Consider the following 26184-nt stretch of genomic DNA (forward strand, 5'->3'; position numbering starts at 1 on the left):
CAAGACTATTTAAGCTTATGGGTAAGGTAAAAGGTATGAGGTGGAGCTGCAGCAAGCGACTAGCATATATGGTGGCTAACATACGCAAAAGAGAGCGAGAAGAGAAGGCAAAGCACGATCGAACAACTATGATCAAGAAGTGATCCTAGAACAACCTACGTCAAGCATTACTCCAACACCGTGTTCACTCCTCGAACTCTGCTGGGAAGAGACCATCACAGTTACACACGCGGTTGATGCATTTTAATTAAGATAAACTTCAGGTTTTCTACAACCGGACATTAACAAATTCCCATCTGCCCATAACCGCGGGCACGACTTTTGAAAGTTCAAATCCCTGCAGGGGTGTCCCAACTTAGCCCACCACAAGCTCTCACGGTCAACGGAGGATATTCCTTCTCCCAAGACAATCCGATCAGACTCGGCATCCCGGTTACAAGACATCCTCGACAATGGTAAAAAAGTCCAGCAAAGCCACCCAGATGTGCCGACAAATCCCGATAGGAGCTGCACATATCTCATTCTCAGGGCACACCGGATAAGCTAAGCGTACGGAAGCCAACGTAACCCAAGTTGCCAAGAGACGGCCCCGCACGGTGCTCTGGATTGGACCAACACTTAGAGAAGCACTGGCCCGGGGGTTAAAATAAAGATGACCCTTGGGCTAGCCGACCCAAGGGAAAGAAAAGTCTAGGTGGCGAATGGTAAAACCAAGGTTGGGCCTTGCTGGAGGAGTTTTATTCAAGGCGAACTGTCAAGGGGTTCCCATTATAACCGAACCATGTAAGGAACGCAAAATCCGGGAACATAACACCGATATGACGGAAACTAGGGCGGCAAGAGTGGAACAAAACACCAGGCATAAGGCCGAGCCTTCCACCCTTTACCAAGTATATAGATGCATTAATTAAATAAGAGATATTGTGATATCCCAACAAACTAACCATGTTCCAAACATGGAACAAGCTCCAATCTTCACCTGCAACTAACAATGCTATAAGAGGGGCTGAGCAAAGCGGTAACATAGCCAAACAACGGTTTGCTAGGACAAGGTGGGTTAGAGGCTTGGCTTAACAATATGGGAGGCATGATAAGCAAGTGGTAGGTATCGCAGCATAGGCATATCAAAAGAGCGAGCAACTAGCAAGCAAAGATAGAAGTGATTTCGAGGGTATGGTCATCTTGCCTGAAATCCTGCAAGGAAGACGAACGAGTCCATGAAGAAGACAAATGGACGTAGTCGAACGGGTCCTCACAAACGCGACGTTATCGGAACCAACCCGAATAAGCAACACCGGAAAGAACCACACAACATAGTAAACAAACAACACATGAACATTGCATGATATGCGGGATGCGGTATGCGATGCATATGCAAGACTTGGAAAGTAATGATTGAACCTGGCCTCAACTTGTAAATCCAAGAGTTCCATTAGAAAGGGGAGGTGATTTCGGTTGAAAACTATATAAAGATCACCGGAATCGGATGCACGGTTTGGAAATGACAAGCAAAACAAATATGGCACCGGTCTGTGATAAACAACAAGTAGCCTTCTAAATGCATCAGGATAAATAAGCTACTACACTCAAAAATGACAACAAAATACATGGCAGGGATCCACTCATGAAGCTTGAGAAAATATTAACACTGAGCTACGGCTAATTCATCCATTAACAGGTTCAAACAAGCATGGCAAAAGTGCAAATGATAACAGGTTTCAGACTTAGTGAAATTAACACAAGTCTGGAATTTATCATCAGGAATCAAACTTTAGAGCATGAAAACTACATGCTACAGGAACATATCATGGCAAAGAAAGGCATGACATGAAGCTACTCTATGCATATAAAAAAACTCCCTTAGTGACTATGAGCCAAAATGGATCAGATAATACAATTGCAAGCATGTGAACATAGCAAAAACATAAACAGATTCAGACTTTGTGAAAAACAGGAGCATGGCAAAACAGTTAACAAGTAGGCATGTTTACGAGCTCGATGCACTCACTACAAAGCATGTCATGACAAACTAAGCATACACCCATGAAGAAGACATGGCATAGAAGATAGACATGGCAAGAACAACAACATAGCATGCACGGATCAATAGCAACAACCTCGGCAAAAATCGCTAAACAAGTTAACAATCTGCCAGGAACATTTTATAGCAAAAGTAGAGCTCGATTGAATCAAGCTAGGGTCCATCATAAATTCAAACAAAGACATGGATGCATAGAGCACCACAATATTAACAAAACAACCTTGCTGATCATCCTCAAACGAGGCACGGATCACTAGGAAACAACATGAACATATGGCATAAAAATAATGACAGGGCAAGGACTTAGTGAAATTCTAAGTCCCTGAAATCAGCATCATTGAGTAAGCTACTTTGCATGCTTGTGCTAGTCACCAAAAAGATAACAAAAATACATGGCATACAGCTCTGTAAAGATGGCATGGCATATAACAAAACACATGTAGAGCTCAGGATCATAGCATGCACACATTAATCAAGGCAAAATGAAAAAAGGCCATTTGCTGAAACAGGTCTGACATAAACATCACATAGCCCTCTTCCAACAGCATTTGGGGCATCAGGATGAGGTCAAATGAAAATGATGCAATGAGATGAAATGATGTACTCGTCGAGAGGAACATTTTGATATGCTACACACACGAATCGGAGCTACGATGATAGAGTTATGACATGAAGAATATGGCATGAAAAGTATGCAGATCTGGGACTTAGAGAGAAATTCGACCTTGGAGGAAGTCAACGCGGGATGGCGCGGTGCGGGACGATGCGGATCCAGATCGGAGGGGCGCGTTTGGTTCGGGACCGGGTGGATCTCATCCCACCCGGCCGAATCTGGGACATGGCTGCGGCCGGCAGCGGCGAGGTCGCCGGAGAACGACGCCGATGAGGCAGCGGCAGTTGACGCCGGCGAACGGAGGCGGGTGCGGCAAACGAGGCGGTAGCGTGCGTCGTGCAAGACAGCGGCGCGCGGCACGCTGCGGTGGCGGAGACTGGCGCGAGCGGGCGAGCTCACCGGTGGGAGGACTTGGCGGCGGGGCGGCGATGAAGCGGGCGGCGCGGATCCTGAGTGGTGGCAAGGAGCCACGGGCAGGCATGCGCTCGCGCTCGGGCTGGGCAGGCCGCGCCTGGGCCCGCAGGGCCACGACGGCAGAGGAGAGAGAGAGGAGGCGTGGGGCGACACGCGGCGGCGGCGGATTGGCTGGAGGAGGCGGCGAAGCTGAGGTGGCAGCTCCGGATTGGTCTGGGTGAGGTGGCGGTTGCGGTGGACATTGTCCGGCCGGTGAGGACACATCCAGTGGCGCGCGGAGGAGGAAGTTAGGGTTTCGTCTGCGTGAATTTTTGGAGAGGATCACATATATATAGGTAGAGGGAGCTAGGAGAGTCCAAATGAGGTGCAGTTTTCGGCCACGCGATTGTGATTGAATGACCGAGATGATGGAGGGGGTTTAGGTGGGTTTTGGGCCACTTTGGAGGGGTGTTGGGCTGCAACACACACGAGGCCTTTACGGTCCCTCGGTTAACCGTTGGAGTATCAAACGAAGTCCAAAAGGCACGAAACTTGACACGCGGTCTACCGGTAGTAAACCAAGGCCGCCTGACAAGTCTTGGTCCAATCCGAGAACGTTTAATACCCACACACGAAAAGAGGTAGAAAGGGACACCGGGTGACATAGGAGCGCCGGAATGCAAAACGGACAACGGGGAAAATGCTCGGATGCATGAGACAAACATGTAGGCAAATGAAATGCACATGATGACATGATATGCAATGCATGACACGCAAGCAATGACAAGGCAACCACAACGAATAACTGGAGGACACTTGGCACATCGGTCTCGGGGCGTCACAACACTCCGCCACTACGAGAGGATCTCGTCCCGAGATCTAGAATGGCACCGGAGGGAAAACAGAAGAGAAAGAGAAGAGGTAAAACTAAGTTGCTTCTTTGACAAACGAATGAAACCAAAGAACCTTGCGAGGTTAATCCATTTCGAGAAAAGAATACCACGGAGATGAACGAAGTTGAAAACACTCCGTTAGAAAAGAGGAACAAGGAAGAACAACTTCGGGCAGCTCTCCGATTGAAAAGAAAAGGAATTGAATAAGAACTTGATAAGATGAGAAGATACATGATGAAATCACAACATACAGCCTCCAGAACTATTGAATGCATGGAACAAGGGGTAAGAAAGATCTCAGACATCACTCCGGTTGAGAAGAGATGCAAGGCTTGATAAGGCAAAAAGAACTTGAGCAAAAGGTCACAACACTCCAGTTAAATGGATAAGCATGAAAAAAACAAGGTCCTGACAAGAACAAGAAGAAGGGTTGAAGAGAGCAACAACACAAAGCCTCTGAAAGAAAAAGAGAAATGGAATGGAATGAATGGAGGAGAAAACAACATCTTCTACCTTGAATGAGCTTGCAAAAGCATCTTAGGAGAAGGGTCGAACGGAGTTGTTGGAACACCAACAACGGAAGGACAAGCTTGAAGTGGGCTTATAGAAGGCATCTCAACATTATGAGGTGACAACTTGCCACTCACGGAAAAAAGAATAGGATAGATATGAGCAAGGAGATGAGAAACTTATCTCACCAGAAGGATAAAAGAAGAACTTGGGTCATTTATAATCACCATAAAGAGCAAAAAATCCTTAGGGAAGGCTTTAGGTGAAATATAGCCCAAGATAACTCCAATGACGAGATTGATGGATTTAAAATATCTCATACTTAACAACATGTGAATCATGAAACATGAACTAAAATTATCAAGAATGACATAATACCACCTCCAATGATATGGAAGAAAGAATTGCACTCCAGATTGCAAGATGAAGAATGCTTGAGCTCCTCTGAAAAGAATCTTGATGAACACTTCGAGAAGAAATTAAATCCTTGATGAACCATCATGTAGAACATCCATGAAGAACTCCGGTAAACAAAATGATGATAAAAGGAAAGATAAGTTGGAAAAACAAGGTGAACCTTGTAAAGATTTAGAAGGGGCTTTGCGACGAGATAATGCGGAAAAGCTTGGAACTCCGGATAAGAAAGATGAGCAAATGAAAACAAGAATTCTGATGAACCTCCGGAATAAGGAATTGAATTAACTCGATGAAACAAGAATAAGAATTATGTTATGATTATCCTTCACCAATTCAAATTGATGACGAGCAAACGGATTTGGCATACTACTTATTCTCGTTGAAAAGGATTAAGAGAGATATCGATAACTTGATAAGGTCTTCAACGAAACACCGGTAGGATTGAAACAACGAATGAATTGATATGATAAACAAGGAAGAGAAATCTTGAACGAACCACCGTAAGAATTGAAAAAGAACGAAGAAAAGAGCTGAATCATCGGTAAGAAATTGGCAAATGAACGAAGATACATGAGAGAGTTTAGGTACAAGTGGAACGAAGAGACCATGATCTAATAAAAGAATACTTGAATGAAGCACCGGTAAGATTTAGAGTATGAGAGCAGAAGGCTGGAATGAATAAATCTTAGATGATGGGCTCCAGATAAACAAACTGAGCAGACTCGTGAATGTCCTCGGATGGGTGAAAAGAATTCTCACAATCAAAAACAATTATGAGAGGATAGCACAAAGCTAGAGCCATGAATCTTGAAGAGAATGGAGCAAGATATGGAGGAAAACTCTTCTTCGGTCTTCAAAATCTGGGAATTACGATGTGGAACACCACCATGAATTATTGAGGCACTCCAGAATGAAGAATGGAAAGGTTGAGCCAACGATGAAAAGAATTTGAAAGATCTTGGAGAACGACATAAGACTGATGATAATACATTCTTACGCCAAACTTTGAAATGACTTTGAGAATAACTCCGGAAAGAATTAGAAGAGTCAGGTAAGATCCTGGGAAAAGACCTGTGGGTTAGGGCCCACTCAAAAGAAACACCGTAGAATGATTGCTTGAAAAGAGAGATTCCACCGGTTGAAATAAATGGCTTGAATAAGGGAGCATCCTCGAAAGATCTTGAACGAATGCAGAGTGTGAACACGAATCTTTGAGATATCTTGAGCACTCCGGAATTATTGAATAGCGAGAAATGACTGAATATAAGGTGCACCGGCATGGAAAAAAACATGTGAAATGAGGAAAGGATATGGTCAACACCAAAACTTGAATTCGATCCACCGGAGAAGAAAAAGAACGAATGATGGTGAACTAGAAGCTCCGTTAGTCTCTTCATGAGAATCACCGGATAAGAACATTGAAGGAAAAGAATGGAGAGACTTCACAAGAATAAAATGGATACTTGATAAAGAAATCTGAGTCCTTGAAGAAAAATGGGTGGGTGGGCGGGAAAACAAAAACAACTTGGGACGGAAGAAGCAAACACCGTTGAGAAGACTTGAGTTGACCTTGCGGATGTTGAAAATGATCGGATCCACTTGAAGAGAAATACACCGGTGAAGAGGATTGACATGAAAATCCCAATAAACGAGAAGGATTAATATTCACATCGGAGTATGAGAACACCATTTGGGGAAGGTATGGAATCAACTCTTGACTTCGAAGCAACTAGAATACCACAACTCAAAACAAAAACAAAGGATTGGCTTGCAAAATAAGCCAGAACAAACATATGATAGAGATTCCATCCGAAGTTTTCGTGGTGGGGCCTACACGGGCTCGATCGTACAGCACCGTCATGTACAGGGCAGTGCACATGACATCTGAAGCGTCCCCGAGTCGGCATAGCCAAGGACTCTTTAAGACACAACGAGACCACTGTAAAACCGACCATGGATAGGCGGACCACTAGATGTTGAACCCCAATTTCATATCATACGTCTGTCGGAAAGATATCCTAATTGCTACTTGAATTCCCACTTATAAACTCCCAAAATTTTCCAATTGTGTAATCAGGTGTTGGGGATACAGGGGAAGCATAATATCTCACCCAAAACTAACAAATCCTACATCCAGCTGTATCCATCCTTCAACACATAACCAAGAAACCTTCGGAAATCATTTACCTCAACCTTCGAAAAGCATCCGTTATACGATTTATGGCAATACTCCCGAACTCCCACCCCAGTACTGGGTGGCGTCGAGGTTATCTCACCAACAACTGCATAAAAGAGATTTTCGATGTCGGCAAACTCAGGTATTCCAGAACTGCAACGATAAAATTGTGATGACAACACCTCGGAGTTCAACTCTCCAGGACACTGCCACAACCCCTAAATGACAGGAGGCACCAAGAACAATGTTCTCATCACAAAACCATCGGAACGATTCCAGGATACCCGGGTGATCCTAAATTTTTTTTAATGAAATTTCAGAAGAGAAGAGTCAAAACTCTACGTCAGGATGCCTCACCGGAGCGACGAAGGGACTCAGGAGTAAAAAGAATCCTACTCTCCGATATATATAATCCTAAATGACTCAAAACATTTTTCTAGACTCAACAATGCCAGCGATTCGATCAAGCAGGGGGCTCCTAAAGTCAGGGAAGGCTTTGATTAACAACTTGTAAGGCCCTCGATACGGCTATATCTCCCATGTGTCGAAGCATGACATAGAGGCATAACCGCATTGAAAGCAATGTCGCAAGTGAGGTAATCTTCACACAACCCATGTAATACATAAAGGGAAAGAGATACATAGTTGGCTTACAATCGTCACTTCACACAATTACATGAATAAAGCATTACATCATCCAAATACACTCAAGGTCCGACTACGGAACCATAATAAAAGAAGACTACCCCAAATGCTACACAGATCCCCGATCATCCCGACTGGGCTCCACTTCTGATCAACTGGAAACGAAACAACATAACGAACACGATCTTCAATGAGCTCCTTGTCGGTGTCAAAACCGGCGGATCTCGGGTAGGGGGTCCCGAACTGTGCGTCTAGGACGGATGGTAATAGGAGGCAGGGGACACAATGTTTTACCCAGGTTCGGGCCCCCTTGATGGAGGTAAAACCCTACGTCCCGCTTGATTAATATTGATGATATGGGCAGTACAAGAGTAGATCTACCACGAGATCAGAGAGGCTAAACCCTAGAAGCTAGCCTATGGTATGATTGTTGTTCGTCCTATGGACTAAAACCCTCCGGTTTATAGACACCGGAGAGGGCAAGGGTTACACAGGGTCGGTTACAATGGGAGGAGATCTACATATCGGTATTGCCAAGCTTGCCTTCCACGCCAAGGAAAGTCCAATCCGGACACGGGACGAAGTCTTCAATCTTGTGTCTTCATAGTCCAAGAGTCCGGCCAAAGGTTATAGTCCGGCTATCCGGACACCCCCTAATCCAGGACTCCCTCAGTAGCCCCCGAACCAGGCTTCAATGACGACGAGTCCAGCGCGCAGATTGTCTTCGGCATTGCAAGGCGGGTTCCTCTCCAAATTCCGTGTACCTGCTTAAATACTGTCCGGCTTCTTGTGAATGTTGCGCTCCTTGGCTTCCACGCCCAATAATGGCCACTTTCCATGTGTCGAGCGAATGTGAAGATCCATGGTGTTTTTACATTTACCCCGCTAGCTGTGCGAATGAGCTACCTATTAAAGAGACAAGGATTCAGATCCAAATCACACCATCCTCCCTTGGCGAGCCTTCATCGGAGCGCATACGACAAGATCCATTCCATCATGGCCGGTCAACGCAGCTCCTCCTCTCACTCCCCTAGCCCCAAGCCTGGAGATTGGGAGAGATGTTCTGTCCCGCACAGCAAATTAGTGATGCTTCAGACCAAGGTATTTCTTCCCCCAGCATACATGGTCCCGGTTCGAGCCGGGCTCGCCACCTATAATGGCAGAGAGCAAGAGGAGAGCCTTCCCAATCCCTCCAAGGGAGAGCGGGTATGCCTTATCCCTCATTTGTTTAGAGGGCTCGGATTTCCAATTCATCCATTTCTCTGGGGGCTCCTAGAGTTCTACGGCCTCCAGTTGCACAACCTTACGCCTGCCTCCATATTGCATATCGCGGGCTTTGTAGCCCTTTGCGAGCTGTTTTTGGGCTGTGAGGCTCATTTTGCGCTGTGGAAGAAGTTGTTCTACCTTGTGCCCCGTTCTCAGGAGGGGTCAATATATCAAGTGGGCGGAGCCGAAGTGTGGCGTATTGCCGGGACCAGATATCTATCCGAAACCCCAAAGAAGACGTCTAAAGACTGGCCTTCAGAATGGTTTTATATAGAAGACGTCCCCCTCCCGGACCCTATTTCAATCGGCCTCCCTGAGTTCGACAATGCTCCTTTGAAGAAGCGCCGGAGCTGGCGTCCATGGAGCCCCCAGGAGGAAGATGACAGGGATGTTCTTTACCTGATGAGCCGGATAAGTTTGTTTGCTCGATCCGAATTGACCATGATCGAGGTCATGGCCACATGTATTATGCGGGGGGTGCAGCCGCTTCAGTATAGAGGCCACCCCATGTGGGATTTCAACAGGGAGGATGACGCCACTCGCTACAGCTGTAAAGGGCCGGAATCGGTTGCTGCTCTAATAAAGATCTTATCCACTTTGTACAAGGGAGAAGAGGAGGAATTCCTCCGTGTCAACCCGCAGGGCGGATTGTCTATGTACAATCCTCTGAGCTGGGTAAGCGGACACTTTTTCTCACCCATCCGTTTCATATTCCCATAGTTAAGTATTCAGTCTAGCGATTTCAACGCAGGAGCTGTGCCAGGCTGTAAGGGAGATAAACAGCCCTCCTCCACAACCCGAGGACCCGGAATGGTCCCTTGACCCGGCCTCCCAAGAGGATCCGGACATATCTATGGAACTGATCGATGGGGTATTTTACCAATTGAGCAATGACAATGCCTTGGTGGCCATTACGGTCGATTACCCTGGGCTACTTCCAGCCTCACAGGTAACTGAGACCGAAGTTCCAGTACTTTGAAAAGGGATCCGTCCTTGCGTGTTTTTGATTACCGTATAACAACTGTGTTTTGCAAGGGAGGTCCTCGAGGCAGAAGGCCAAGCCTGCGGCGACTAGCCAACAAGGGGTCGCGAGGCCAGGCAGGCTGAAAAGACACGCAGTTCGGATTGAGACACCGGTGCAGCGGTACGGCGCGCCGTCTTTATTCCAAGACATTATTCTCAGAGGCATACTAACGCCCATGCCTTCTTTTTAGGAAAAAGAGCGCTCGCCGGACTATATCCGGAGAGGCTACTAATCGCGCCTCCACCAGCCAGGCTCCAAGGCCGGATTCGGAGGCGGGAACGAATACAAGGCGTGCGTCGGGCGCTCCTCCGACAGAGGATGCAGATAGACTATCCGCCACCAATTCCGAGGTGGAAAGTGCCATGAACCACAGGTGTCACCGGACTGTTCTTCGTGACGCTTGTTTCTCCCAAGAGGCATTGGATGCCTTTGACTCGGGAGATGCGTACCTCCGTGCCACGCAAAATGGTCTAGCCAGAGCCACGGAGCAGTATTTAAAAGACATACGGGTGAGAAAATTTGGTGATTATATATATCTGTAGCCCCTGAGACTTGAAACAGTTAGAATAACTAATTTAAGGATCATTTGTTATGCAGGTTCTTACAGAAAAGAATACCCAACTATCCCAGGAGCTGGAAGAGTGCAAACCCCAACTTCAGGCCGCAGTAGCCGCAGCAGGGGAGCCCAAAGAGACCCCCTCTGGTAATATATCCTTCAAATGATAAGTATCATATAAAGTGCGGTGTATATGCAAATCTGACGATAAAATTGCAGATGACGCTGGAGTAAATCCGGATAAGCAACAACTCCTACGCTAGCTGAAGGCCGGTGAGAGCGTGCTTACGAGGGTGAGGCATGAGAAGAATGATCTCCTAGATGCCAACACCAAGCTGGGCATGGAACTAAAGGATGTTCTTGCCCAACTGTCGGACTCCGTTAAGGAGAATCGGCGGCTTCGACGCGACATATTTAGTAAGTGCTTGAACGAACTTTGAAAAAAGAGTTCGGTGAGGAAGTTGGATGACAGAGTTATGTCTGTAGGTATGCTAACAGGTCGTCCTGCAAACGAAATGCCCGGTTCTATGGGTGACCTTCTTCCCGAGATCTCACAACTGCACGAACGAGTTCAGCAGGTGATGCAAGGCGTCGCCCAGGCCTTGTGGCCATCCGTCTCCGTGCCCGAAGGACTTGGAGATCTTGCGGAGAGGCTGAAGGGAGCTCAACGGCACTTCCGATTATGGAAGATATCGGCCTGCCGTCAAGGTGCCAGGGAAGCCTAGGCCATGGTGAAGACGCGGTACACGAAGGCTGACCCAAACCACCTGGCCGAGGTCGGACCTGTGGGGCCTGATGGGAAGGAGATCCCTGTGAGCTTAGTGTACGGCCAAGTAGAATTGGCCGCAAAGTATTCCCAACAGGACTATAGACTAGACAGCCTATTGGATGGTATTGAAGAGGAATTCAACCATTCAAATTGACTATGTAATTTAAAGTGACATGTATAATGCCTTCAAGCCGGATTGTAGATCGTTTGTCGTGGCGGACCTTTTCGCTTCAACCTCGGGACCCGACGGTCCGGAGTGTATCCGAATACCCTCTCGGTTATGTAAGAACTGGGGCATGCATGGAGACCAGGCGTAGGGGTCATTAGTGCTTGAACAGACAAGTGCCCAACTAGTTATGTTATATTACATGGTTAGTAAGAAACATCTTCCAGGGAGAATAGTTCCGTTAGGGGTTCCTTTCCCTGGGAGGCATGCCCTAAAGTGCATGTCCGGACTGCGAGAAGAGACGCAGAAAAAACATCTGGGGGCGCATAAGTAAATAAGTGAAAAATCATCTTTAGTTCACTAATGGAATATTCCCTTAAGAACGCTAGCTTTCGGCTTCACCCAGTCTGAGGTACACATCCGGCTGACCCGGCAGTAACAATCGCAGAGGTGCTCCCCTTATGCCCTAGCCAAATTAACGGGAATGTAGGGCATAAATACAAGAGCCAGGCAACCCAGCTTGGCCAAAACTTAAGTCATATCGATGCATATAATGGTGAATAAAGGGTACATGTGGAAGGATAACACATGTGTTGGGCATAAAGCCCCTATGAATAAGCTTCTGTTAAAGAAGCCCCCGGGTATGATGGGCGCGGATAGTGCGTGAGTTGCATGCAAACAAGGCACAAATGGGCCTTTAAAGGCTATGAGAGAAGAGAAGGGGAGAAGGAGAAAAATATAAGACAGATTGTGTATAAAAAATGGACAGAGGAAGGAGACGAACACAGAGTCCGGCGCTAGGCGTAGAATCTTCGGAGTCGGGCTGCGTTCCATGGGTTCGGCTCGAGTCGATTATCCGATGCATCCCGTAGACGGTACACTCCACCAGTCAGGACTTGGTCAATAATGAAGGGACCTTCCCACTTAGGCTTGAGTTTGTCCTTTTCCTTATCCGGCAAGCGTAGAACTAACTCGCCAACATTGTAAGTTTTGGCCCGTACTTCTCTGCTTTGGTATCTTCGAGCCTGCTGTTGATAGAATGCGGAATGGGCTTTTTCCACGTCACGCTCCTCCTCCAAGGTGTCCAAACTGTCCTGCCGATCGAGCTCGGCTTCTCTTTCTTCGTACATGCACACTCGAGGTGAGTCATGTATTATGTCGCATGGCAGAACTGCCTCTGCGCCGTATACCATGAAGAATGGTGTGTATCCGGCAGTGTGGTTTGACGTGGTCCGTAGCCCCCAGAGTACGGAGTCGAGCTCCTCTACCTAGTGTGTGTTAGATTCCTTGAGGGACCGCACTAACCTAGATTTGATGCCTCTCATGATTAGACCATTTGCTCACTCGACCTAACCGTTAGTTTGTGGGTGATAGACTGAAGCATAGTCGAGCTTGATGCCCATGTTTTTGCGCCAGAGTTTTACCTTGTCCGCCGTAAAGTTCGTGCCATTATCAGTGATGATGCTGTGGGGGACGCCGTAATGGTGTATGACCCCGGATATGAAGTCTATCACCGGTCCGGATTTGGCCGTTTTAACAGGCTTGGCCTCTATCCATTTGGTGAACTTATCCACCATGACCAGTAAGTATTTTTGCTTATGGGTTCCTCCTTTAAGGGGTCCAACCATGTCAAGCCCCCAGACCGCGAATGGCCAGGTGATGGGGATAGTTTGGAGGGCGGTGGGTGGCATATGGCTTTGGTTAGCAAAAAGCTGGCAACCAATGCATCATTGTACTAAGTCCTGAGTGTCTGCCCGGGCCGTCGGCCAATAGAAGCCTGTACGGAAGGCCTTGCTTACAAGGGCCCGGGCTGCAGCGTGGTGACCGCCGAGTCCGACATGAATTTCAGCCAGAAGATTCCGCCCTTCCTCTTGGGAGATGCACCTTTGAAGGACTCCGGTGGTGCTTTTCTTATAAGGCTCTCCCTCATGGACTTTATAGGCTTTAGATCGCCGCACTATGAAGCGTGCCTCGTTTTGGTCTTCGGGAAGTTCCTGCTTAGTTAGGTAGGCTAGGAATGGTTTTGTCCATGGGGCGATGACTGCCATTATTACGTGGGCTGAAGATGTTATTTCGTTGGCAGAGCCTCCCATTATGTCAGAATGTTCGGTGTCGGGCAGTGCGGTTGGGTCCGGGCTGTTATTTCCGGGTCCCCCTTCCCATACTACGGATGGCTTGAACAGCCTCTCCAAGAAGATGTTGGGAGGGACGGCATCGCGTTTTGCGCCGATGCGTGCTAGGACATCTGCTGCCTGATTGTTTTCCCGGGCTATATTGTGAAATTCGAGCCCCTCGAACCGAGCTAACATTTTTAGGACAGCGTTGCGATAAGCTGCCATTTTTGGATCCTTGGCATCAAAGTCTCCATTTATTTGGGATATCACGAGGTTCCAATCCCCGCGCACCTCTAGGCCTTGAATGCCCATGGATACTGCCATCCGAAGACCATGTAGAAGGGCCTCATATTCGGCTATGTTGTTGGAGTCCGTGTACATTATTTGGAGTACGTATTGAACTGTATCTCCTGTTGGGGACGTCAAAACGATGCCAGCCCCCAGACCAGCCAACATTTTGGAGCCGTCGAAGTGCATGATCCAGTTGGAATATGTGCCGTACTCTTTAGGGAGTTCGGCCGTCCATTCGGCGACGAAGTTGGCCAAAACTTGCGACTTAATAGCTTGTCGTGGCTTGTAAGTTATGTCGAACGGGAGGAGCTCAATGGCCCATTTGGCAATCCGGCCCATCGCGTCGCGATTGTTTATAATATCATTAAGTGGTACTTTTGAGGCTATCGTTATCAAACACTCTTGAAAGTAGTGTCGCAGCTTCTAGGATGCCATAAATACCGCGTACGCTATCTTTTGATAATGTGGGTACCGTGACTTGCATGGAGTAAGGACAGTGGACACATAGTAAACCGGCTTTTAAAGGGGGAATTTGTGTCCAGGCGTTTCTCGTTCGACGATGAGCACTGCGCTTACAACTTGATGAGTTGTCGCAATGTATAATAGCATTGGTTCACCAATGTTTGGTGCGGCCAGGACTGGGTTTGTTGCCAATATGGCTTTTATTTCATCGAGTCCGGCCGTGGCGGCATCCGTTGTAATGCCCTTAATGCGGCTATATCTCCCACATGTCAAAGCACGACTTAGAGGCATAACCGGATTGAAAGCAATGTCGCAAGTGAGGTAATCTTCACACAACCCATGTAATACATAAAGGGAAAAAGATACATAGTTGGCTTACAATCGCCACTTCACGCAATACATGAATAAAGCATTACATCATCCAAATACACTCAAGGCCGACTACGGAACCAAAATAAAAGAAGACTACCCCAAATGCTACACAGATCCCCGATCATCCCAACTGGGCTCCACTACTGATCAACTAGAAACGGAACAACACAAAGGACAAGATCTTCATCGAGCTCCTCCTTGAGCTTGGTTGCTTCACCTGCTCGGTAACATCGGCACCTGCAAACTGGTTTTGGAAGTATTTGTGAGTCACAGGGACTCAGCAATCTCACACCCTCGCGATCAAGACTATTTAAGCTTATGGGAAGGGTAAAAGGTATGAGGTGGAGCTGCAGCAAGCGACTAGCATATATGGTGGCTAACAAACGCAAATGAGAGTGAGAAGAGAAGGCAAAGCACGATCGTGAAACTATGATCAAGAAGTGATCCTAGAACAACCTACGTCAAGCATAACTCCAACACCGTGTTCACTTCCCGGACTCCGCCGAGAAGAGACCATCACGGTTACACACGCGGTTGATGCATTTTAATTAAGTTAAGCTTCAGGTTTTCTACAATCGGACATTAACAAATTCCCATCTGCCCGTAACAGTGGGCACGACTTTCGAAAGACCATATCCCTGCAGGGGTGTCCCAACTTAGCCCATCACAAGCTCTCACGGTCAACGAAGGATATTCCTTCTCCCAAGACAATCCAATCAGACTCGGCATCCCGGTTACAAGACATCCTCGACAATGGTAAAACAAGTCCAGCAAGACCACCCGATGCACCGACATCCCGATAGGAGCTGCACATATCTCGTAATCAGGGCAACACCGGATAAGCAATCCGTACAACTAAAACCAGCCCTCGAGTTTCCCCGAGGTGGCGCTGCAAGGGGCTCTAGTTTGGACCAACACTTAGACAAGCACTGGCCCGGGGGGGTTAAAATAAAGATGAGCCTTGGGCTGGCCTAACCCAAGGGAAAAAGAGGCTAGGTGGCGAATGGTAAAACCAAGGTTGGGCCTTGCTGGAGGAGTTTTATTCAAAGCGAACTGTCAAGGGGTTCCCATTATAACCCAACCGTGTAAGGAACGCAAAATCCGGAAACATAACACCGATATGACGGAAACTAGGGCGGCAAGAGTGGAACAAAACACCAGGCATAAGGCCGAGCCTTCCACCCTTTACCAAGTATATAGATGCATTAATTAAATAAGATATATTGTGATATCCCAACAAAATATCCATGTTCCAAACATGGAACAAGCTCCAATCTTGACCTGCAACTAACAACGCTATAAGAGGGGCTGAGCAAAGCGGTAACATAGTCAAACAACGGTTTGCTAGGACAAGGTGGGTCAGAGGCTTGGTTTAACAATATGGGAGGCATGATAAGCAAGTGGTAGGTATCACAGCATAGGCATAGCAAAAGAGCGAGCAACTAGCAAGCAAAGATAGAAGTGATTTCAAGGGTATGGTCATCTTGCCTGAAATCCCGCAGGGAAGAAGAACGAGTCCATGAAGAAGATAAACAGACGTGGTCGAACGGGTCCTCACAAACCGATGTTAATGGAACCAACCCGAAGAAGGAACACCGGAAAGAAACACACAACATAGTAAACAACCAACACATGAACATGGTATGATATGCGGGATGCGGTATGTGATGCATATGCAAGATTTGGAAAGGAATGATTGAAACTGGCCTCAACTTGGAAATCCAAGAGTGCCACTGGAAAGAGGAGGTGATTTCGATTGAAATCGATAAAGACCACCGGAATCGGACGCACGGTTTGGAAATGGCAAGCAAAGCAAATATGGCACCGGTCTGTGATAAACAGCAAGTAGCCATCTAAATGCATCAAGAACAACATGCTACAGCACTCAAACATGGCAACAAAGTACATGGCAGGGATCCACTCATGATGCTTGACAAAATATGAACACTGAGCTATGGCTAATTCACTCAATAGCAAGCTCAAACAAGCATGGCAAAAGGGCAAACGATAACATGTTTTAGACTTAGTGAAATTAACACAATTCTGGAATTTATCATCAGGAAGCAATGTTTAGAGCACGAAAACTACATGCTACAGGAACATATCATGGCAAAGCAAGGCATGGCATGAATCTACTCTAAGCATATAACAAAAGTCCCTTTGTGACCATGAGCCAAAAGGGATCAGAAAGTATAATTACAAGCATGTGAACATAGCAAAAACATAAACAGATTCAGACTTGGTGAAAAACTGGAGCATGCAAAATAGATTAACAAGTAAGCATGTTTACGAGCTCGATGCACTCACTACAGAGCATGGAATGACAAACTAAGCATACACCCATCAAGAAGACAGGGCATAGAAGCTAGACATGGCAAGAACAACATCATAGCATGCACGGATCAACAACAACAAGCTCGGCAAAATCGCTAAACATGTTAACAATCTGCCAGGATCATTTTATAGCAAAAGTAGAGCTCGATTGACTCAAGCTAGGGTGCTCCATAAATGCAAAAAAAGACATGGATGGATAGAGCACCACAATATTAACAAAACATACTTACTGATCATCCTCAAAAGAGGCACGGATCACTAGGAAACAACATGAACATATGGCATAACAACAAAAACAGGACAAGTACTTAGTGAAATTCTAAGTCCCTGAAATCAGCATCATTGAGTAAGCTACTTTGCATGCTTGTGCTAGTCACCACAAAGATCACAAAAATACATGGCATACACCCCTGTAAAGATGGCATGGCATATAACAAAACACATGTAGAGCTCAGGATCATAGCATGCACACATTAATCATGGCAAAAATGACAAAAGACCATTTGCTGAAACAGATCTGACATATTCCTCACATAGCCCTCTTCCAACAGCATTTCGGGCATCAAGATGAGCTCAAATGAAAATGATGCAATGAGATGAAATGATGTACTCGTCGTGACGAACATTTTGATGTGCTACACGCACGAATCGGAGCTACAGATGCAGAGTTATGACATGATGAAGTAGGCATAAAAATATAGCAGATCTGGGACTTAGCCATATCACCTCACGGGAAAAGTCAACCTGGGGCGAGGAGATCCGGGACGGAAAGATTTGGATCGGGACGAGGTGCGTTTGGATCGGGGGAGTGGTGGATCTCATCCCACTCCGTGGATCGGATCTGGCCGGAGCACGGGCGAGCTCCTAAACTCCGGCGAGGCGTGTTCTCCGGCGAGGTTCACAGCGACGAGGTGGCGGCGCTGAGGAGGCCGGGCAGCAGCGCGCGCTCAAAGGGCGGCGACAGCGAGCAAACGCGGCGGTACGGGTCGGCAGTGAAGAGGCGGCGTGGCGCGGCAGTGAAGCAGCGGGCGGCAGCGCACATCGCGCGAGGCAGCGGCGGATAAGTCCCTGGCGGCGGCGGCGCTAGGACCAGTGGAGAGCGGGAGCGAGAGGTCGGGCTCCCATCGGGCGGCAGCAACGGCGTGCCGGGCCAGGAGGGCCCGATCCGGGCGCCGGCTGGCCGCGGCGGCGGGGAGGAGGCAGGAGGCCAGTTGGCGCGTGCAGGTTGGCCCGGAGCGGCGACGGAGCTGAGACGGCATGACGGGATTGGCCCGAGAGATGTGGAGGGCGGACATGTCCGGCGCGGGAGGAAGAGACGTCTGACGGTGCGAGGAGGACGAAGGTTAGGGTTTCATCTGCGCGAAAAAATCCGGGAGGCACACATATTTATAGGTAGAGGGAGCTAGGAGTGTCCAAATGAGGTGCGGTTTTCAGCCACGCGATCGTGATCGAACGACCGAGATGATGGAGGAGGTTTAGGTGGGTTTTGGGCCACTTTGGAGGGGTGTTGGGATGCAACACACACGAGGCCTTTTCGGTCCCTCAGTTAACCGTTGGAGTATCAAACGAAGTCCAAATGGTACGAAACTTGACAGGCGGTCTACAGGTAGTAAACCAAGGCCGCATGACAAGTCTCGGTCCAATCCAAAAACATTTAACACCCGCACATGAAAAGAGGTAGAAAGGGGCACTGGATGACATAGGAGCGCCGGATTGCAAAACGGACAACGGGGAAAATGCTCGGATGCATGAGACGAACATGTATGCAAATGAAATGCACATGATGACATGATATGAAATGCATGACACGCAAGAAATGACAAGGAAACAACAGCGAATAACTGGACGACACCTGGCACATCGGTCTCGGGGCATTACAACACTCCACCACTACGAGAGGATCTCGTCCCGAGATCTAGAATGGCACCGGAGGGAAAACGAAAGAGAAAGAGAAGAAGTAAAACTAAGTTGCTTCCTTTGACAAACGAGTGAGACCAAAGAACCTTGAAAAGGTTAAACCATTTCGAGAAAAGAATACAATGGAGATAAATGAAGTTGAAAGCACTCGGTTAGCAAAGAGGAACAAGGAAGAACAACTTTGGGCAGCACTCCGATTGAAAATAAAAGGAATTGAATAAGAACTTGGTAAGATGAGAAGATACTTGATGAAATCACAACACACTGCCTCCGGAACTATTGAATGAATGTAACAAGGGGTAAGAAAGATCTCAAACAGCACTTCGGTTGAAAAGAGGTGCAAGGCTTGATAAGATGAAAAGAACTTGAGAAGAGGGCACAACTCTCCGGTTAAATGGATAAGCAAGAAAAGAACAAGGTCCTGGCAAGAACAAGAAGAAGGGTTGAAGAGAGCAACCTCACAATGCCTCCGGAACAAAAGTAAGAATGGAATGGAGTGAACGAAGGGAAACAAGATCTTGAGAGAGCCTGCTTACAACAAAAGCTAGAACGGAATTGTTGGAAAACCAACAACGAAAAGAATAAGCTTGATATGGTCTTATGGAATACATCTCAAAATTATGAGGTGACAACCTGCCACTCACGGGAAAAAGAATTGGATTGATATCCACAAGGAGACGAGAAACTATTTCACCGGAAGGATGAAAGAAGAACTTGGGTCCTTTATGAGCACCATAATAGCACAATTCTTAGGGAAGGCTTTAGGTGAAATATAACCCAAGATAGTTCCAATGACGAGATTGATGGATTTAATATATGTCATTCTTGATAACTTGTGAATCATGGAGCATGAAGGGAAATTATCAAGAATGACATAAGACCACCTCAAAAGATATGCGTGAACGAATTGCACTCCGTATTGCAAGATGAAGAATGCATGAGCTCCTATGAAAAGAATCTCGATGAACACTTCGAGAAGGAATTAAATCCTTTATGAACCATTATGTAGAGCCTCCATGAAGAACTCCGATAACAAAAGAAATGATCAATCAAAATGAAAGAGAAGTTGAAAACACAAAGTGAATCCTTGCAAAGATTGGATGAAGCTTTGTGACGAGATAAAGTGGAGACTTGGAACTCCGGAAGAAAAGGTGAACAATTGAAACCAAGAATTTGATGAACCTCCAGAATAAAGGATTAATCACTTGGATGAAAACAAGAACTACGTTATGCTTATCCTTCACCAATTTAAATTGATGACAAGCAACGAATTTTTGCATACTACTTATTCTCATTGAAAAAGGACTAAGATAGATATAGCGCCAACTTGAGAAAGTCTTCAACGAACCACCGGTAGGATTGAAACAACGAATAAATTGATATGATAACCAAGGAAGAGAGATCTTGAACGAACCACTTTAAGAATTGAAAAAGAACGAAGAGAAGATAAGGAAACACCGGGAAGAATTAGAGAACGAATGAGGATACTTGAGGGGATTTAGATACATAAGAACGAAGATGATCACGAACTGATTAGAGATCACTTGAACGATGCGCCGGTAAGATTGGAGAATGATAACTGGAAGCTGAGAATGAATAACCTGAAATGATGGACTCCGAATAATCAAACTGAGAAGACTCTTGAATTACTCCGGATGGGTGAAAAGAATTCTCACAATCAAAACAATTATGAGAGGATGGCCTCAAACTAGAATCACGAATATTTGAGAGACTGGAAAAGATATGGAGGAAAAATTCTTCTTCGGTCTTCAAAATCTGAGAATGACGACGAGAAACACCACCAAGAATTGTTGAGACACTTCGGAATGATTAAAAGAGGAGAGGTTGAGCCAACGATGAAAAGATTTTGACAGATCTTGGAGAAGACATTTGACTGATGATAAATCATTCTTACGTCAAACTTTGAAATGAATTTGAGAATAACTCCGGAAAATAAGAAGAGTCAGGTAAGATCCTGGGAAAAGACCTGTGGGTTAGGGCCCACTCAAAAGAAACACCATTGAACGATTGCTTGAAAAGAGAGATTACACCGGTTAAATAAAATGGCTTGAATGAGATAACATCCTCGAAAGAGCTTGAACAAAAGCAGAGCGGAAACACGAATCTTCGAGATATCTTGAGCACTCCGGAACAATTGAATATTAGGTGAGGAATGATTATGAGGTGCACCGGTATGAGAAGGTATTTGAAACGAGGAAAGGATATGATCAACAAAGCTTGAATTGGTTCCACCAGAGAAGAAAATGAGTGATGAGAGACGAACTTGAAGCTTCGTTAGCATCTTCTGAGAATCAACGGATAAGAACATTGACGGAAAAGAATGGAGAGACTTCATAATCATAAGATAGATACTTGATAAAGAAATCTGAGTCCTTGAAGAAAAAGGGGTGGGTGGGCGGGAAAACAAAAACAACTTGGGACGGAAGAAGCAAACATCGTTGAGAAGACTTGAGTTGACCTTGCAGATGTTGAAAATGATCGGATCAACTTGAAGAGAAATACGCCGGTTGAACAAGATTGACATGACAATCTCGATTACCATGAAGGATTGGTATTCGCATCGGAGTATAAGAACACCATTTAGGAAAAGGTATGGAATCAACACTTGACATTGAAGCAACTCGAATACCACAACTCAAAACAAAACAAGGATTGGCTTGCAGAATAAGCCGGAACATACATATGATAGAGATTTCGTTCGAAGTTTTCGTGGTGGGGCCTACACGGGCTCGATTGTATAGCACCATCATGTACAAGGCAGTGCACATGACATACGAAGCGTCCCCGAGTCGGCATAGCCAAGGACTCTTTAAGACACAAGGGGACCACTTTAAAACCAACCGTGAATAGGCGGACCACTAGACGTCGAAACCCAATTACATATCATACATCTGTCGGAAAGATATCGTACGAGCTACTTGAATTCCCACTTAAAAACTCCCGAAATTTTCCGGTTATGCAATCAGGTGTTGGGGATACAGGGGAAGCATAATATCTCACCCAAACTAGCAAATCCTACATCCAGCTGTATCCATCCTTCAACACATAACCAAGAAACCTTCGGAAATCCTTTACCTCAACCTTCGAAAAGCATCCGTTATACGAGTTATGGCAATACTCCCGAACTCCCGCCCCAGTACTGGGTGGTGTCGAGGTTATCTCACCAACAACTGCATAAAAGAGATTTTCGATGTCGGCGAAACTAAACTCAGGTATTCCAGAATTGCAACGATAAAGTTGTGACGACAACACCTTGGAGCCTAAATCCCCGGGACACTGCCACAACCCCTAAATATTCGGAGGCACCAAGAACAATGTTCTCGTCACAAAACCATCAGAACGATTCCAAGATACCCGCGTGATCCTAATTTTTTTAGTGAAATTTGAGAAGAGAAGAGTCAAAACTCTACGTCAGGATGCCTCACTAGAGCGATGAAGGGACTGAGGAGTAAAAAAAATTCCTACTCTCCGGTATATATAATCCTAAAAGACTCAAAACATTTTTCTAGACTCAACAACGCCAACGATTCGATCAAGCAGGGGGGCTCCTTAGGTCGGGGAAGGCTCTGATTACCAACTTGTAATGCCCTCGATGCGGCTATATCTCCCACGTGTCCAAGCACGACTTAGAGGCATAACCGCATTGAAAGCAATGTCTCAAGTGAGGTAATCTTCACACAACCCATGTAATACATAAAGGGAAAAAGATACATAGTTGGCTTACAATCGCCACTTCACGCAATACATGAATAAAGCATTACATCATCCAAATACACTCAAGGTCCAACTACGGAACCAAAATAAAAGAAGACTGCCCCAAATGCTACACAGATCCCCGATCGTCCCAATTGGGATCCACTACAGATCAACTAGAAACGGAACAACACAAAGGAGAAGATCTTCATAGAGCTCCTCCTTGAGCTTGGTTGCTTCACCTGCTCGGTAAACATCGGCACCTGCAAACTGGTTTTGGAAGTATCTGTGAGTCACGGGGACTCAGCAATCTCACACCCTCGCGATCAAGACTATTTAAGCTTATGGGAAGGGTAAAAGGTATGAGGTGGAGCTGCAGCAATCGACTAGCATATATGGTGGCTAACATACGCAAATGAGAGCGAGAAGAGAAGGCAAAGCACGATCGTGAAACTATGATCAAGAAGTGATCCTAGAACAACCTACGTCAAGCATAACTCCAACACCGTGTTCACTTCCCGGACTCCGCCGTGAAGAGACCATCACGGTTACACACGCGGTTGATGCATTTTAATTAAGTTAAGCTTCAGGTTTTCTGCAACCGGACATTAACAAATTCTCATCTGCCCATAACCACGGGCACGACTTTCGAAAGACCATATCCCTGCAGGGGTGTCCCAACTTAGCCCATCACAAGCTCTCACCGTCAACGAAGGATATTCCTTCTCCCAAGACAATCCGACCAGACTCAGCATCCCGGTTACAAGACATCCTCGACAATGGTAAAACAAGTCCAGTGAGACCACCCGATGCGCCGACATCCCGATAGGAGCTGCACATATCTCGTTCTCAGGGCAACATCAGATAAGCAATCCGTACAACTAAAACCAGCCCTCGAGTTTCCCCGAGGTGGCGCTGCAAGGGGCTCTAGTTTGGACCAACACTTAGACAAGCACTGGCCTGGGTGGGTTAAAATAAAGATGACCCTTGGGCTAGCCTAACCCAAGGGAAAAAGAGGCTAGGTGGAGAATGGTAAAACCAAGGTTGGGCCTTGCTGGAGGAGTTTTATTCAAAGCGAACTGTCAAGGGGTTCACATTATAACCCAACCGTGTAAGGAATACAAAATCCGGGAACATAACACCGATATGACGGAAACTAGGGCGGCAAGAGTGGAACAAAACACCAGGCATAAGGCCGAGCCTTCCACCCTTTACCAAGTATATAGATGCATTAATTAAATAAGATATATTGTGACATCCCAACAAAATATCCATGTTCCAAACATGGAACAAGCTCCAATCTTCACCTGCAACTAACAACGCTATAAGAGGGGCTGAGCAAAGCGGTAACATAGCCAAACAACGGTTTGCTAGGACAAGGTGGGTTAGAGGCTTGGATTAACAATATGGGTGGCATGATAAGCAAGTGGTAGGTATCGCAGCATAGGCATAGCAAAAGAGCGAGCAATTAGCAAGCAAAGGTAGAAGTGATTTCGAGGGTATGGTCATCTTGCCTGAAATCTCGCAAGGAAGAAGAACGAGTCCATGAATAAGACAAACAGACATGGTCGAACAGGTCCTCACAAACGCAAAGTTAATGGAACCAACCCGAAGAAGCAACACCGGAAAGAAACACACAACATAGTAAACAACCAACACATGAACATGGTATGATATGCGGGATGCGGTAGGTGATGCATATGCAAGATTTGGAAAGGAATGATTGAAACTGGCCTCAACTTGGAAACCCAAGAGTTCCACTAGAAAGAGGAGGTGATTTCGGTTGAAATCGATATAAAGAACACAGGAATCGGACGCATGGTTTGGAAATGGCAAGCAAAGCAAATATGGCACCGGTCTACGATAAACAGCAAGTAGCCATCTAAATGCATCAAGAAAATATGCTACAGCACTCAAACATGGCAACAAAATACATGGCAGGGATCCACTCATGATGCTTGACAAAAGATGAACACTGAGCTACGGCTAATTCACTCATAGACAGGTTCAAACAAGCATGGCAAAAGTGCAAATGATAACAGGTTCAGACTTAGTGAAATTAACACAAGTCTGGAATTTATCATCAGGAAGCAATGTGTAGAGGACGAAAACTACATGCTACAGGAACATATCATGGCAAAGCAAGGCATGACATGAAGCTACCCTAAGCATATAACAGAAGTCCCTTAGTGACCATGAGCCAAAAGGGATCAGAAAATACAATTACAAGCATGTGAACATAGCAAAAACATAAACAGATTCAGACTTAGTGAAAAACTGGAGCATGCAAAACAGATTAACAAGTAGGCATGTTTACGAGCTCGATGCAGTCACTACAGAGCATGGCATGACAAACTAAGCATACACCCATCAAGAAGACATGAGATAGAAGCTAGACATGGCAAGAACAATACCATAGCATGCACGGATCAACAACAACAAGCTCGGCAAAATCGCTAGACATGTTAACAGTCTGCAAGGAACATTTTATAGCAAAAGTAGAGCTCGATTGACTCAAGCTAGGGTGCTCCATAAATGCAAAAGAAGACATGGATGGATAGAGCACCACAATTTTAACAAAACATCCTTACTGATCATCCTCAAAAGAGGCACGGATCACTAGGAAACGACATGAACATATGGCATAACAACAAAAACAGGACAAAGACTTAGTGAAATTCTAAGTCCCTAAAATCAGCATCGTTGAGTAAGCTACTTTGCATGCTTGTTCTAGTCACCACAAAGGTCACAAAAATACATGGTATACACCCCTGTAAAGATGGCATGGCATATAACAAAACACATGTAGAGCTCAGGATCATAGCATGCACACATTAATCATGGCAAAAATGACAAAAGACCATTTGTTTAAATAGATCTGACATATTCCTCACATAGCCCTCTTCCAATAGCATTTCGGGCATCAAGATGAGCTCAAATGAAAATGATGCAATGAGATGAAATGATGTACTCGTCGAGATGAACATTTTGATATGCTACACGCACAAATTGGAGCTACGGATGCAGAGTTATGACATGATGAAGGAGCTATAAAAATATAGCAGATCTGGGACTTAGCCATATCACCTCGCAGGAAAAGTCAACCCGGGACGAGGAGATCCGGGACGGGAAGATCCGGATCGGGACGAGGTGCGTTTGGATATGGGGAGTGGTGGATCTCATCCCACTACCCGGATCGGATCTGGCCGGAGCTCCGGCGAGCTCCTGAACGGGTGGCAGCGCGCGCTCAATGGGTGGCGGCGGCGCGGGTCGGCGGTGAAGAGGCGGCGTGGCACAACAGTGAAGGAGCGGGTGGCCGCGCACATCGGGCGAGGCGGCAGCGGACAAATCCCTGGCGGTGGCGGCGCTAGGACCAGAGGAGAGCAGGAGCGAGGGGTTGGGCTCCCATCGGGCGGCGGTAGCGGCGTCCCGGGCCGCGGCGGGCCGCGGCGGTGTGGAGGACGTAGGAGGCTAGGTGGCGCGTGCGGGTTGGCCCGGAGCGGCGGCGGAG

This window comes from Triticum aestivum, chromosome 4A (genome assembly GCF_018294505.1).
Source record: "Triticum aestivum cultivar Chinese Spring chromosome 4A, IWGSC CS RefSeq v2.1, whole genome shotgun sequence".
Taxonomy (NCBI): Eukaryota; Viridiplantae; Streptophyta; class Magnoliopsida; order Poales; family Poaceae; genus Triticum; species Triticum aestivum.